This window comes from Denticeps clupeoides, chromosome 7, assembly GCF_900700375.1.
Source record: "Denticeps clupeoides chromosome 7, fDenClu1.1, whole genome shotgun sequence".
In the NCBI taxonomy this organism is placed as follows: domain Eukaryota; kingdom Metazoa; phylum Chordata; class Actinopteri; order Clupeiformes; family Denticipitidae; genus Denticeps; species Denticeps clupeoides.
The window spans coordinates 24515824-24528973 of record NC_041713.1 but is presented as its reverse complement, the minus strand read 5'-3'; the positions used below and the strand labels follow the sequence as shown (position 1 = coordinate 24528973).

The following is a 13150-nucleotide window of genomic DNA, read 5'->3' as shown; positions in this document are numbered from 1 at the left end:
ACCATAAATGAAATGAAACCAGTTAAACCGGAAAGTAGTTGGCTTTAAAATAATATAGAGCCGGCAAATCCTGGCAGACTCAGGCAAACATAGACAAGAACAGCCGAGTGTCCCCTCCTTCTGGAATCCATGTATTAAGGCACCTGTAGAGTTCATTCATGTAATAATAGAGCATTCCCGAATAGTTCTGTTTTATGTATTTTTATTAACGCTTGCATCCAGTTTGTAAAGTGATAAGAGGTTTCTGCAGAAGTCAGTCAATGCATGTGAGCTCAGTCCTCCTCAGTTCTAAGTGATTATCGACTACAGGGAGATACATGGGTCTCGTCACAACAGTTTAGAGAGTCAGGAGATACTTTACATTTACGGCATTTATCAGACACCCTTATCCGGAGGCTGAAGAAAATAACATAATAATGCATAATAGGATTACACCTTTAAAATAAAAAATAGGGAAGGCTGAAGAGAACAAAAACACATTTATGGAAAGTCTGGGAAAGCTAAAGAGTACAGTTTTAAGCCTGTATTTAAAAGCAGGTAATGTGGAGGAGGGCATTGCCGCTCGATCTTAACACTAGAATGACTTGCATTGTGAACTGCTGATCAGAAAACTTTCTGGTGCCAGTAATCAAAGAGACAATGCCCCAAGATAGATTCATTTCAATTATGCAACACCTTCAATTTGATGACAAGGACACACGGGCAGAACGGGTGAAAACAGACAAATTTGCTGCAATCTCAGACATCCGGACACGCTGAGATTTTCACTCCAGGAGAACACAAGACCATAGATGAACAGCTGTTCCCTACCAAGGTTCATTGTCCATTCACAGTATATCGCAACCAAGCCAGACAAATTTGGGATCAAGTTCTGGATGGCCACGGATTTGGAGACCAAATCCTTGGAACAGGGCCCCAGTCGTCAGAAGGGAGAGAGAACGTGGCCATGACCAGTGAACGTGGTCATGAATCTGATGGAGACATTTTTGGATGATGGGAGAAATGTCACGACAGACAATTTCTTTACTTCACTGTCGCACAAACTGCTGCAGCGCAAAGCAACGCTATTGGGCACGGTGAAAAAAAGTCAGGCGTGAACTTCCTCAACTTGCAAAAGACACTGATCAGCGAGAGGTATTCTCCACTTCAGTGCTTAGAAGTGGCCTTTACTTTGGCCTGCCTTGGTTTTAAGCTAACAAATGCAAAGGTGCCAGGCCTCACAGGTAATGGGTGTGTTTTCAGAACAAAAGCAAGAGAACAATGGAGCTCAGCAGGATGCCAGGAGGTGTGAGGTCCAGGCAATTTACACAAATTTGCGCAGCCTTAGTAAATCTAGTGTTAAGGATCTAGGAGTTGGCTGAAAATGAACAAGATCTGTTACGTAGGGTGGGACCTCTATATTATAATTGAATTGAATTCGGAAATGAACCAGTGCAGTGACGCAAGAACTGGGGTAATATGTTAATATGTTGTCTCTTTTTAGTACCAGTCACCAAGCGCGCTTGCAAGCGACCAGCTGAATCCGTGATAACAGTGACTGTGAAAGACCGAGATAGAGCTTTCATTAAAATGTAAAAAATTCAAAGCCATCCATTCTTTGATGTCGTCCAGGCAGCGAAGTAATGGATTTAAAAAGCTTGTCTGTTTTAGGGGCAGGTAGATTTGCATATCATTGGCATAAAAATGTAATGAAATGTCATGTTTCCTTAAAATGGTTCTTAGTGGGAGTGTGTATAAAGAAAACAGCAAAGGGCCAACTACAGAGCCCTGAGGCAAGAACGTCTGCCTGAGAGGTAGGCTCTAAACCACTCTTGTGCAGTCCCTTTAATACCCACACAATGCTCCAGTCTGGAAATTAATATTCTATGGTTAACCGACTTCGCCCCAACCATCAACGCTGAATGGGACCCTTCCAGATCCTGTTGACAGCTCACACAGCAGTCAAGATCGCAGACAGAGCCACATGGATACACACGTCCCACTGTAAGAGGGTTCCAGCACCACCAGAAACCCCTCCAACCTGAGCAGACAGCGAACACGAGCAAGATAAGTAAGGAAAGCTGTGTCCTTACTGCAAAGCGTAGCGTGCCAAGCTTCCAACCCAACTCATCATGGATCAACCTCGCCCCTGGCACCCTTTTCGCATATATGGCTGGTCCCTGAGAGGCTCCTCATCAGCATCATCACTACACTCCCCATCCTTCTGTGGCATGAATACTTCAATAACCTCTTATGTTTCCCATCCTCTCACAAAGGAAGAGAACTACTGAAGTGCCATTTAGTGCTTCCCGATGCCATATTAATCATGCTTACATGTCTCTCATCCATGGGGCAGTGGCAGTGGTGGCCTAGTGGTTAAGGAAGCGGCCCCATAATCAGAAGGTTGCCGGTTCGAATCCCGATCTGCCAAGGTACCACTGAGGTGCCACTGAGCAAAGCACCGTCCCCACACACTGCTCCCCGGGCACTGCTCACTCAGGGTGATGGGTTAAATGCAGAGGACAAATTTCACTGTGTGCACTGTGTGCTGTGCATTTACATTTACAGCATTTACCAGACGCCTTTATCCAGAGCGACTTACAATCAGTAGTTACAGGGACAGTCCCCCTGGAGCAATTTAGGGTTAAGTGTCTTGCTCAATGGTAGTAAGCGGGATTTGAACCTGGGTCTTCTGGTTCATAGGCGAGTGTGTTATCCACTAGGCTACTACCACCCTGTGCATCATGTGTGACAATCACTTCACTTTCATTCATTCACTTTAATCCAAGTGTGTTTTCCCATTAACTCTTCTGCCACCATTTCAGTTCCACTAACTGGCTTGTCCTCCAAGGGACATAGAGCAATTGACTATGCAGGCTACCCTTGTTAAATAATCAACTGCACACTTCCTTTTCCCGTCTGACATGTCCCATTAACTGACGCCCTTCACAATGAGTGTTGGTTGTTTTACTTATGGACTTATTGTAGCTGTACCGATGCCCTGTTTTCTATTATTTTATTCCAGGAGCCTGTGAATGTCGCTAGCAAGCCCACTCGGAGCCCCGTATCTGTCTCCCTTGGTTTTATTGTTGTCTCTAACCTAACTACTGACGACTATTATGATTTGGTCATAGGAATATCTGGCCACACTAATAACTGGTTATTACTTACAGAAGCTACTGGTGACACTGTAAAGTCTGATTGCATTGTATGTTTGGAACCTCGCCATTGCTGAAGGTTGTTCCCACTCCACCTGAACTGAATTTGACCTGTCTTATGACTCAAGATCACCTTGATCTTTTTGCTCTTCTTGGTATCTCCCTGTAGGACCTAAACCTGTTTTTGATGCTAAAGTAGCTCATAACAATTTCACGTTTTGTTCCATGTTGGTATTATGCATTGTGTATTGTGCATCCATTCATAATCTGCCTGTATCTAGTTTTCCCGTAGCCACATCGGAGGTCTCTTTTTCCTATGTTTACTCTCGCTAGGCTGAAAAATATGTATATATATTTTTTTAATTCCCCGGATCCAACTTACATAGATGCCATAGGTATTCCCAGAGGAGTACCTGATGGATACAAAGTAGCTGCAGGCTTTAAATCAATTTTTATTTGGATAACTCCTAACAAAAATGTTGACAGAATCAATTACATTCATTACAAAGTGCAGCGCTGATCAAACTTTACAAGAGACGGAAGCCACCTCACTTATGGCCTTCCGGAACCGCTTCGCTGTTGATGTTATTACCAGAGAAAAGTGGAATTTGATCATTTTTGGTGACCGATGCTGCTCCTTTATCCCCAACAACACAGCTCCCCTTGGGAAGCTGACTCGTGCGGTAGATGACTTCAAAAACCCTCAGTGTTAAATTGAAAGAACACTAATATATGTTTGGAAAATATAAAAATCTAGCCGTCTCCATTTGCATGGCCCTTGCTGTATTCCCCTGCTCTTGCATCCCCAGTCTTAAAGCATTGTTAGTCAGGATTATTGATACCGCCTTAGATCAAAAAGTTCCCACCACAGTGATCCGATTGTAAGTGATAATGGAGCCACAGCGTGCCTGCTATGAATATTCAATTTTTTTTCTGGGAGTTTGGGCCAAAGAAGACATAATACAGTTCTCAATCACAATAGACTGCAATGTATTGAGATGAAACAGAGAGAAAGAGATGATGTTGCTCTTGGAAGACTGTACAGACAGCTGGATGACCTGACTCTAATTGTGCTTCGTATCGAAGAGCCTGGTAAAGAATTTCTGCATGTCTTGGCATTAACAGACGAACACTTTACAATCACAGAGAACACCTAGGAGTTCGAACAATTTCATACATGGTCTTATCTGAAGATGCCCTTAATTGAAACATCAGAGAAATTTTACAGAATACACCAAACGCAGGTGAAGCCTATATAATTGTGAGTCTGCGTTCTTTAGGCTTACATATTCAGAGCTGGCGTGTACGAATGAGCTTACACATCATTCACCCTACTGGACGCTCCTTCTGACGATGCTTTGCCATTCGCTGAAGAGTTTACACCATTCTTTTGCCAAATGAATTATGGTAAGAACATCACCTTAACATTTAGGCAACGTCCTCACATTCAGTGATTACAGGGACACACCCCCTGAAGTAACTTAAAGTTAAGTGTCTTCTTCTTGGACACAAGGATTACGTAGCAAACCCATGTCTGTGGTTACAGTCAGAGTTTTTTTATTCACAGGCATTTGGATGGAAACCATAAATTAGTGAGATGGCGAATGGTGTTTCATGGCTGTGTGGATGGTTAGAGTAGGACCATCATGTATCTCAGTTTTTTGGACAACAACAGGGCAGCAAATGTTCTTCACCTTTTCTAAGAAGGAGTACAGAATTTTGGTTTACCCTCTAGGGTAAGGCGCGACCATGGAATGTAAGACATAATGGTGGCCAGATTTATGCTTGACATAAGAGGAACAGGCAGAAGAAGTGTCATAACAGGAGGTAGTGTACACAATCAAAGGATTCAAAGGCTTTGGGCTGAACTGAAACATGTGGTATCTTTTCACTACAGCAATCTATTCACATTTATAGAAGACCAAGGGATTTTAGATTCCCTAAATGAACTTTATTTGGTCCGCACTATATATATTTACCACGTACTGAGAGAGCTGCTGTAGAATTTAGAAATCAGTGGAGCCACCATGGACTCTCAACACAAGGAGGGCAAACACCTTTCCAGTTATGGCAAACAGGTGTTATTCACCATACACGATGTAATAACACTGCAATTGCAGCTTGTTGCCTGGCCGGGAACCGGGCGGAGCTTGTTGCCTGGCCGGGAACTGGGCGGAGCTTGTTGCCTGGCCGGGAACTGGGCGGAGCTTGTTGCCGAGCATTCCGGAGGGCGACGTGGGCGTGTTCGCGGGATCCTGGACTGCGTGATCCGGCGTAGCTGCGGATTGAAGCGCTTGGAGACCGACGCGTGAACAATTCCGGTTTGACAATTCGTGTGACCATTTGTTCCGTGGATTTGGGTAGATTAGTTTTCATACTGGTCGGGGGGAGCCGACCAATATTGACTGTTTTTAAGATCTTTTGCTTATTAGATAGGTATTTTTACATAGGTATATGTTGTAGGTAATTAGTAATGCTGTGTGTATGGGGGTTAAGATAACCAGCCTCGTTTGTCACCATACTGATTTTATTACCCACCCAACCCTCTTAAAATGTGTGGTGCTTCACTTGCGGTTTGTAAACGTGTGTTTTGGTGTGATCTCCGATTTCTGATGAATTGTGGGTTTGTACGTGTGCTCTGAACTGTTTTCACGATTTGCTGTGTGTACCAGGGAGGGTGGCATCAACTCTGCACTACTAGTGAGGTGGAACCGTTCCTGGCAGTGTTATTCTCTTACGCCCCCAACATGCATTTGGTCTGATTTTGTTAAACAACTAATAAAGTGTACTGTTTGAATTGTACTTTGTGTGTTGCCTGTGTCTGGGGTGGACAAAGTGGGAGCATCAAGTAACCTTACGGTCACGACATACTGAACATAAAACCTTTTGTGAAATTGATTTAATTAAATGATTTAAAGCCAATTGTGATAAATTAAACACATTTTTTTCATTTTGGCAACAGTCCTTGCTGGTTTTAAAATGTTCTGTTGATGGAGAACTGAGTACAAAATGGGCCACTAGGTAGTAGCACAAAATCAATTCTTTTTCTTTTTTTTTTTTCTTTTACTCGTTTAAAGTGAGTTTAAGAACATGAAATGATTAACAACCTTTCCAGCACCAATCTTCATCTATGTGAAGAATGACATATTTGTATAATTATGTGTACTAAAATAAGAAAAGTAGATGGGGGAGCAAGAAACTAATTTAAAAATAACCTTTCAAATGATCCTCGAATTCTGTTGATGACTTGAAACATTAAGATGTAATGAACACAAAACCTTTTTTGTTATTGTGAAAAAATAAACACTCATTTTTCATTTGGCAACAGTGTCTTTGAAGTTACGTTCCATGTTCACCAGTGTCGCCCCTGTCCTTTGCTTCACCATTAAACCCCGGATTCGTGATGTCAAGCGATTGCGTCCTTCCTTCCTTGTCGTCTTGTCACCTCTTCGTCCTCTTCTCCTTGCACCTGCCTCGTCATGCCAACATGGTTGTGACAAAAAGTCCTTGTTGGTTTTAAAACGTTCTGTTGATGGAGAACTGCTGCATACCTTTTGGGAGCTGGTCCTCCGTGAACCAAACTGACTGCAATGGCCCTTCCTGTATCTGTCCTCTCTTAGTGTTGAAAAAATTAACATGAAATTTGTTACAATCACTGTACATAACAGTGACAATGTACATAAAAATGTATGTTGTTACTATGACTTTAGTCAAACATTTTACCTTGTGAATCAAGTGCAAAATTCTTTCTCTCTTCCACACCTTCAAACACTGACTATTCTTTAAGAGCTTGCATCAGCAGTCTGAGAAACTCCTAAATCTATGGCCTCCTCAGTGTTCCCAGAATTATCTGAAAACTTCACGCTAATTTCTGTGACAAGGGTTGTAAGATGACCTTTTAAACCCTCTAATGGCCCCATCAAGAACAGCACTTTGACTTGCATTGGAATTAATTTGTGCTGCCAAGTAGTTGTTGCACTGGGACATCTTGTGTGCATCCATTTCCACTGGAAAATGAAATGTATCAGAAGGATTTAATTAGATTATTCTCACTTTTTTATTCTGCAACACATTATCACATTTAACACAAAGTGGAAACTGTTAGATAATCTTCACTAAATCTATAGAAATTCAGATTTGTTTACAAATACCATATCAATTAAACAAATCAGTATGCATTTTCATATCTCACATAATATTAAATGCTCTACACTCCAACACTGATTTCAATTCACAATTGATTTTTAAAACTGACTTGTATGGCTTCATTTAATTCTTCATTTCTCTGACAATTCTGTCTTTCCAGTCATAACTTTCTCTTTAGTAACATATTATATGTAAATTATATAAATTATATATGACAATTCCTGAAAATACAAGCGTTTTCTGGATAATTTAAATACATTTTTTACATAAATATTTAAATCTATTAATCAGTGGTGGTCTAGCAGGTACGGAAGTGGATTTATAAACTTAAGGTTTAGGGGTTCAAATCCCAAACTGCCAATGTGCCACTGAGGTTCCCTTGCTCACGGTCCTCACACACTGCTCCCCGGGCGTCTGTTATGGCTGCCCACTGTCACTAAGGGTGAAGTCTCTTTCTGAAGTCTTTTTTTCCTTGGTGCTGTCACTGACTAGGCCACTCCATGACCTTGCCAATGCTAAAATTAGCATTCAGTGCATTCTAATGGGAAAATGACCATGTTTGAGCGTTAATCCGTTGGCGGCACCAACTCGTCCCATATGTCAAATTGTAGGACTCAGATCGTATACAAGATCATATAAAAAAATAATCATTACACTGTAGAATTAGATGTAAACATGGCACTAGCTTAGTGATTATATTCCAACCACCAAAGGAAATATTCCAACCACCACAGCTAAAATGACTCTTACTAATAAAAGCCCAACACTAAGATATTGATTGCCACAGTTAAAGTGCTTTCATGAAATGTCATGCAGCAGTGAATCCTTTCACACACTTGCACACAGTAAAGTTATCGCTGTAAAGCAACGTTATTGATTGACATTTGTGAGTAGCAACATTGTGGGTCGGGAGCTTACAGTGAAGCTGAAGTTACAGGGTCTGAAGCGCAAGCGTAGGAATTTCCTGATGTCACTTTTGGGGAGAAGCAGCCAGTCTGCGCGCACTCTGCGGGAAGCGTACACTTTGTGTTGGGTGTTGAAATGACAGGGGTTGCTGTGGGAGAGAAATACAGAAGAGAAAAGTTCTACATCAAACTGTGCAAACTGCTGAAGGCACACTACACAACAGACAGACAAAGAAGGAAAATGTTTCATACAGAAAAGATTCAAAAGCAAAAATGTAGATCGCTGGTCACAGGCAGAAAAAGCAAGCAAAGGGCACCGCAAAGACCATTCAGAGGGCTGATAGGAAACCAGAGAGAACTGACATCCAGATGCAAGTCAAAGCTGAAGATTTTCATATAGAGGCAGAAAAAGTCAAACCCTTAAAACTACCTGCAGTTTCAGACTGGGGTGTGTTTGTGGGGGTTCTATAAATGAACTTGATCAAAGCCCCATCAATCACATCTGGAATGCAAGACAAAAAACACATTAACACCTCAACAATTAGAGTCCAAAGAACAACCATGAATTTATTTGAAAAGATCACAATAAAGCAAAACCACCAACTCCGCTTGGGTCTCACCTCTTAAACTTCTGCGGTGACTCCTCCTAAGACCTGAGTGCGAGCAGGACTCATCCACAGCATTGGCTGGGGGGGAGAGGAGGCCACCAGCCTCACAGCCCAACATGGATGGGACCAAACCTGATATGGGGGGGGGGGTTGGTGACCATCACATGTTGTACTTCTTCTGCTTCCACATTTACAGGGGATGTGGGCCAAAAAACTGAACTTTTACAATAGATCAACAGGGAGTCAGTTATTTTAAATCACACTCTGCGAGTATAATTTACCTAATTTAACCCACTTTGAGAGACACACATCCTTTTTTTTAAATTTGGCTGGTTCCTTACCAAAGTCCTGAGCATTCTCGATAAAGCACTGCACAACAGCAGCCTGGAGCTTCAACTTCCTCTCAGTGCTGGCGTTCATCTTCTCTGTGCCCCCAGCAGAGTGCAGCAGGTTAGGAGCAAAGACCACAGAGGGGTTACTGCTGTCCATCCTGGATCAAATGCAGACATCATTTTATGAACATATGAAAAAGAATGAAGAGGGAGCAGTTCAGACTGACGTCCACAAACACTCTGATAAGAGAGCGTTACTGTTCCTTCAGCAAAGGTCAAGCCAGAACCAGACAGCTTTATATGGTTTACATATATTTATTTATTTACACAGAATACTTAAACACGACCGAACTTTACTGAAGTTCGCCAAGAAACTTAACTTCCATCGAATAAATCAAGAAACCATTTTTTTTTATTAACAAGTTCAATTATGGGCCGTTCATCCCATCCCAATCGTTGCCAATTAAACTGTTTCTATACAAGTCAACCTGCTCTTGTGCACACAAGTCCAAACTCACTGTTCAATATTCGCAAACATACCAAAAAAGAACTCACATGCAGACAGACAGACAGACAGACAGACAGACAGGTGAGGTTTGTGCAGATTGGGAAAAACACGCAGCACTAATGAACGGTTCTATTCAAAACCACTTTTCATGTGTTCACATCGGCGCCCCGGTCCCACTGAAGCGCTGCTGATCGTTCCTGCAGAACCCACGTTTACCAGAACCACGAACGAGCTGCTTTCATTACGGCGCTGCGCGCTGCGGACATCTTGCTGCTCCGCTTGCTTTTATACCGGTTCTGCATCTTTATTCCGTATTTGGACCGGAGGTGCTGCAGCACCGTACGCCGGATGTTTTCTCCTAAAACCTTCATTTTCAACCCCTACCGGAGTCGAGAATAATGGTCTCTTGCCGCCAAACTCACTGTACTCAACCGAAATAATAAACTAGTGGCCCGATCGGGCCTACGTTGCTCGACAGTTCGGTCACTTAGCAACAGAAATAAACAGTTCTCTATAAGCGTGCACATTGTGTGGTTTAAATACAAACCAATAAACTCCTACACTACTACCCACACGTACTGAAGGTCAGAGGCACGGTGTAGTAAGGGCTTTACACATTAAGGGGTCAACTGAAGGGAAAGAAATAGAAATCCTGGTCAGACTGTTGGCAGCATGGTAACATGTGGTCTGATTTAAATCAGCACAGACAGACATGCACTGTATTACACCAGGGCCCATGTTCAGTCCAGTTGAATAAAGAATGAGAATGATCTGGAGACAAAGTCATCTCTTAAAGGTCTACTTAAAAAACATCCAAAAAGTTTGGTCCGAGTGCAGCATACACAGTTGGAGTACAATATGATCTCTCTCATAAAGCATTTTAGCACAGAAATATAAACTGCATGACCAGACATTTAACAATCTGAATTATTATCATGCACTGTTAACCCGAAAGCTCTTTCTATGCAAACAGTTTATCACAATAAAAAATGTTGTTGCATTACTTAAACAGTATGAGCATATGAAGAGCGTTTGAGACAGTCATTGGGTGTACTCATATTTTATAAGTTTAACTAACTTAAACTATCAAGTTTTACCTCCGGCCACAGTGCTGCTCTGTTGTGTGAAAACTCCAGACAAGTTTTTGCTTGTCTGTTGGAGGCTACAGGGAAAGTTGTGCCATTTTCTTATCATTACAAAGCAATTTCAGGTCTGTGCACTTTGCATGCTCCTTGGACAATATATTAAAAGGATTTTTAAAGGACTTTTTTTTTTGCTGTAACGAGGAAACCATTTTGTGGGTGAACAAGGTGAGTTGTTTTCTCTATTCAAATACTACTAATTAGAAACTGCAGGAACATTTGTTGTTTGAAACGTGCATTTGAATGTGTCTAAATAATGACATCGTATTTTGATACATACAGATTTGCAAAAGTAATGTAGAATTCAAATTATTTCAGTGTAGGTTTGAAAAAGTAAATACCCACTTTCAACATATGAAAGTGGGTATTTACTTTTTTAAACCTACACTGAAATAATTTGAATTCTACATTACTTATCTCACAACTATGAGAGCTGGGCTCTGGATTCACTAAACGTGACCCTTTACTCATGACAATCTTTTAAATATTACTAGTGGAATTCATAAATGAATTATATAAATGGGTATGACAGACACACAGATAAGAATGTACAAAATATGTCTTTCTTCTCGTTATATATTTAACCAAGAAACCCAAAAGAAATTACACACACATAAATCACACCTTCAAACAGCAAACCAATTAAATAACATAAACTAAAGCCGGCAAGTCTAAAGAACTAGAACCCCCATGGTGCTTCGGTCCAGTCACTTATGGCTCCCAGCACAATATGGTGTTCTTTGGTACTTCAGTCACCGTGACTCCTGACCTCCTGGTAAATAGTCAGCTGCGGTGCTCCTCGGGATGACGGGATGACCCTGGAAACAATGCGGTGCTCCAACGTAGGCAGAGGAAACCTGCGCATTGCCGGTAGCGCAGACTGCTATCTGGGTGCTCGTCCTCTCCTCTCCGCTTGCCTGTTCACCCAGCCGGTGGATGGCGAATTCGTACGACAGGCCCGTGTCCGTGCGCGGTGGAGAGTTGCAGTAAATTCAGAGTTTGGATGGAGAGGCAAAAATGACTGTATCCCAATTTGTATAATCTTGCTCCTGCGTTTTTCTTCTGTGCCATGTGAAAGGGTGTTTTCAAAGGCCGGAGAGGTTGTCAGAACAAATGGAATCGCTTAAAACCAAAAACTGATGGTGTGAAACTGTTATTTCTGAATAAAAATGTATTAAAATTCCCCTGTTCTGTACATAATTGTCCAAGTTACATGACCTGGTGGCCTAGCGGTGAAGGAAGCGGCCCCGTAATCAGAAGGTTGCTGGTTTAAATCCCGTTTCGCCAAGGTGCCACTGAGCAAAGCACCATCCCCACACACTGATCCCTGGGCACCTGTCATGGTGCCCACTGCTCACTAAGGGTGGTGGGTTAAATACAGAGGACACATTTCACTGTGTGTACCGTGTGCTGTGCTGCTGTGTATCACAATGACAATCACTTCACTTTAATACTACCATTTTGTGAAAATATTCACACAGAATACACTCAAACAGTATTTTATTTTTAAGTTTTAAGTGAAGTGATTGTCACATGTGATACACAGCAGCACAGCACACGATGCACACAGTGAAATTTGTCCTCTGCATTTAACCTATCATGACAAGCGCCCGGGGAGCAGTGTGTGGAGACGGTGCTTTGCTCAGTGGCACCTTGGCGGATCGGGAATCGAACCTGCAACCTTCTGATTACAGGACCGCTTCCTTAGCCGCTAGGCCACCACTGCCCCCATGAAATTGGTTCGGAATGTTGCTTAACATGTGCGGGAACGGGCGCCACACATATGTGATTATTTATGTTAAAGAATTACAGAATTTCACTGCATATCACATTGTGTATGACTGTGCATGTGACAAATACAATTTGAATACATTTTTTCATACATGGTTTGTAATTGTTCACCTGGCCAGTAGGTGGTGTTGTTTGCACATGAAGCTTCAAGAAATGAACCCTTTCTCATGGTGAGATGAGGCTTAACCTCACCATCACTAACTCACACCCATCAGGCTCATGGAAACACCACCAGTCTCCTTCAAACATAAACTCAACACAGACACGTGGGGAAGCGTTCAGATTCCGTGTTGGAGAATCGCTCTGCAGGCTTCGGATCACACGGGTCTTTTATGGGGAAGTGGATTAGCCACGACGAGCCGAGCTGATGCTTGTTATCCCGCAACGATCACTATGCGCGCCGAGGGACCCTGGGGAGGGAACGTGTTGAGGAACCCACAACCCGGAAATGTGACAGCGGCAAGTGCACACTAGATTATTGGGGCTTACCAGGGCGCCCGCGGCTACACACAAAATGACACACCAACACAGACACACAGTCTAGTACTCCGAGGAAGGAGAGCGTGTCAGGGTGGGTGGAG

General features: G+C 42.4%; 1 long non-coding RNA gene across 1 annotated transcript; it reads right to left on the bottom strand.

Annotated features, from left to right (window-relative positions):
• Nucleotides 1–8311: 8311 nt before the first annotated feature.
• Nucleotides 8312–9190, bottom strand: LOC114793492 (uncharacterized). The gene is made up of 4 exons (XR_003750251.1): nt 9138–9190; nt 8809–8928; nt 8619–8690; nt 8312–8337 (listed from the first exon to the last, which is right to left on the bottom strand). It is a non-coding gene; the product is annotated as an uncharacterized LOC114793492 (long non-coding RNA).
• Nucleotides 9191–13150: the final 3960 nt, after the last annotated feature.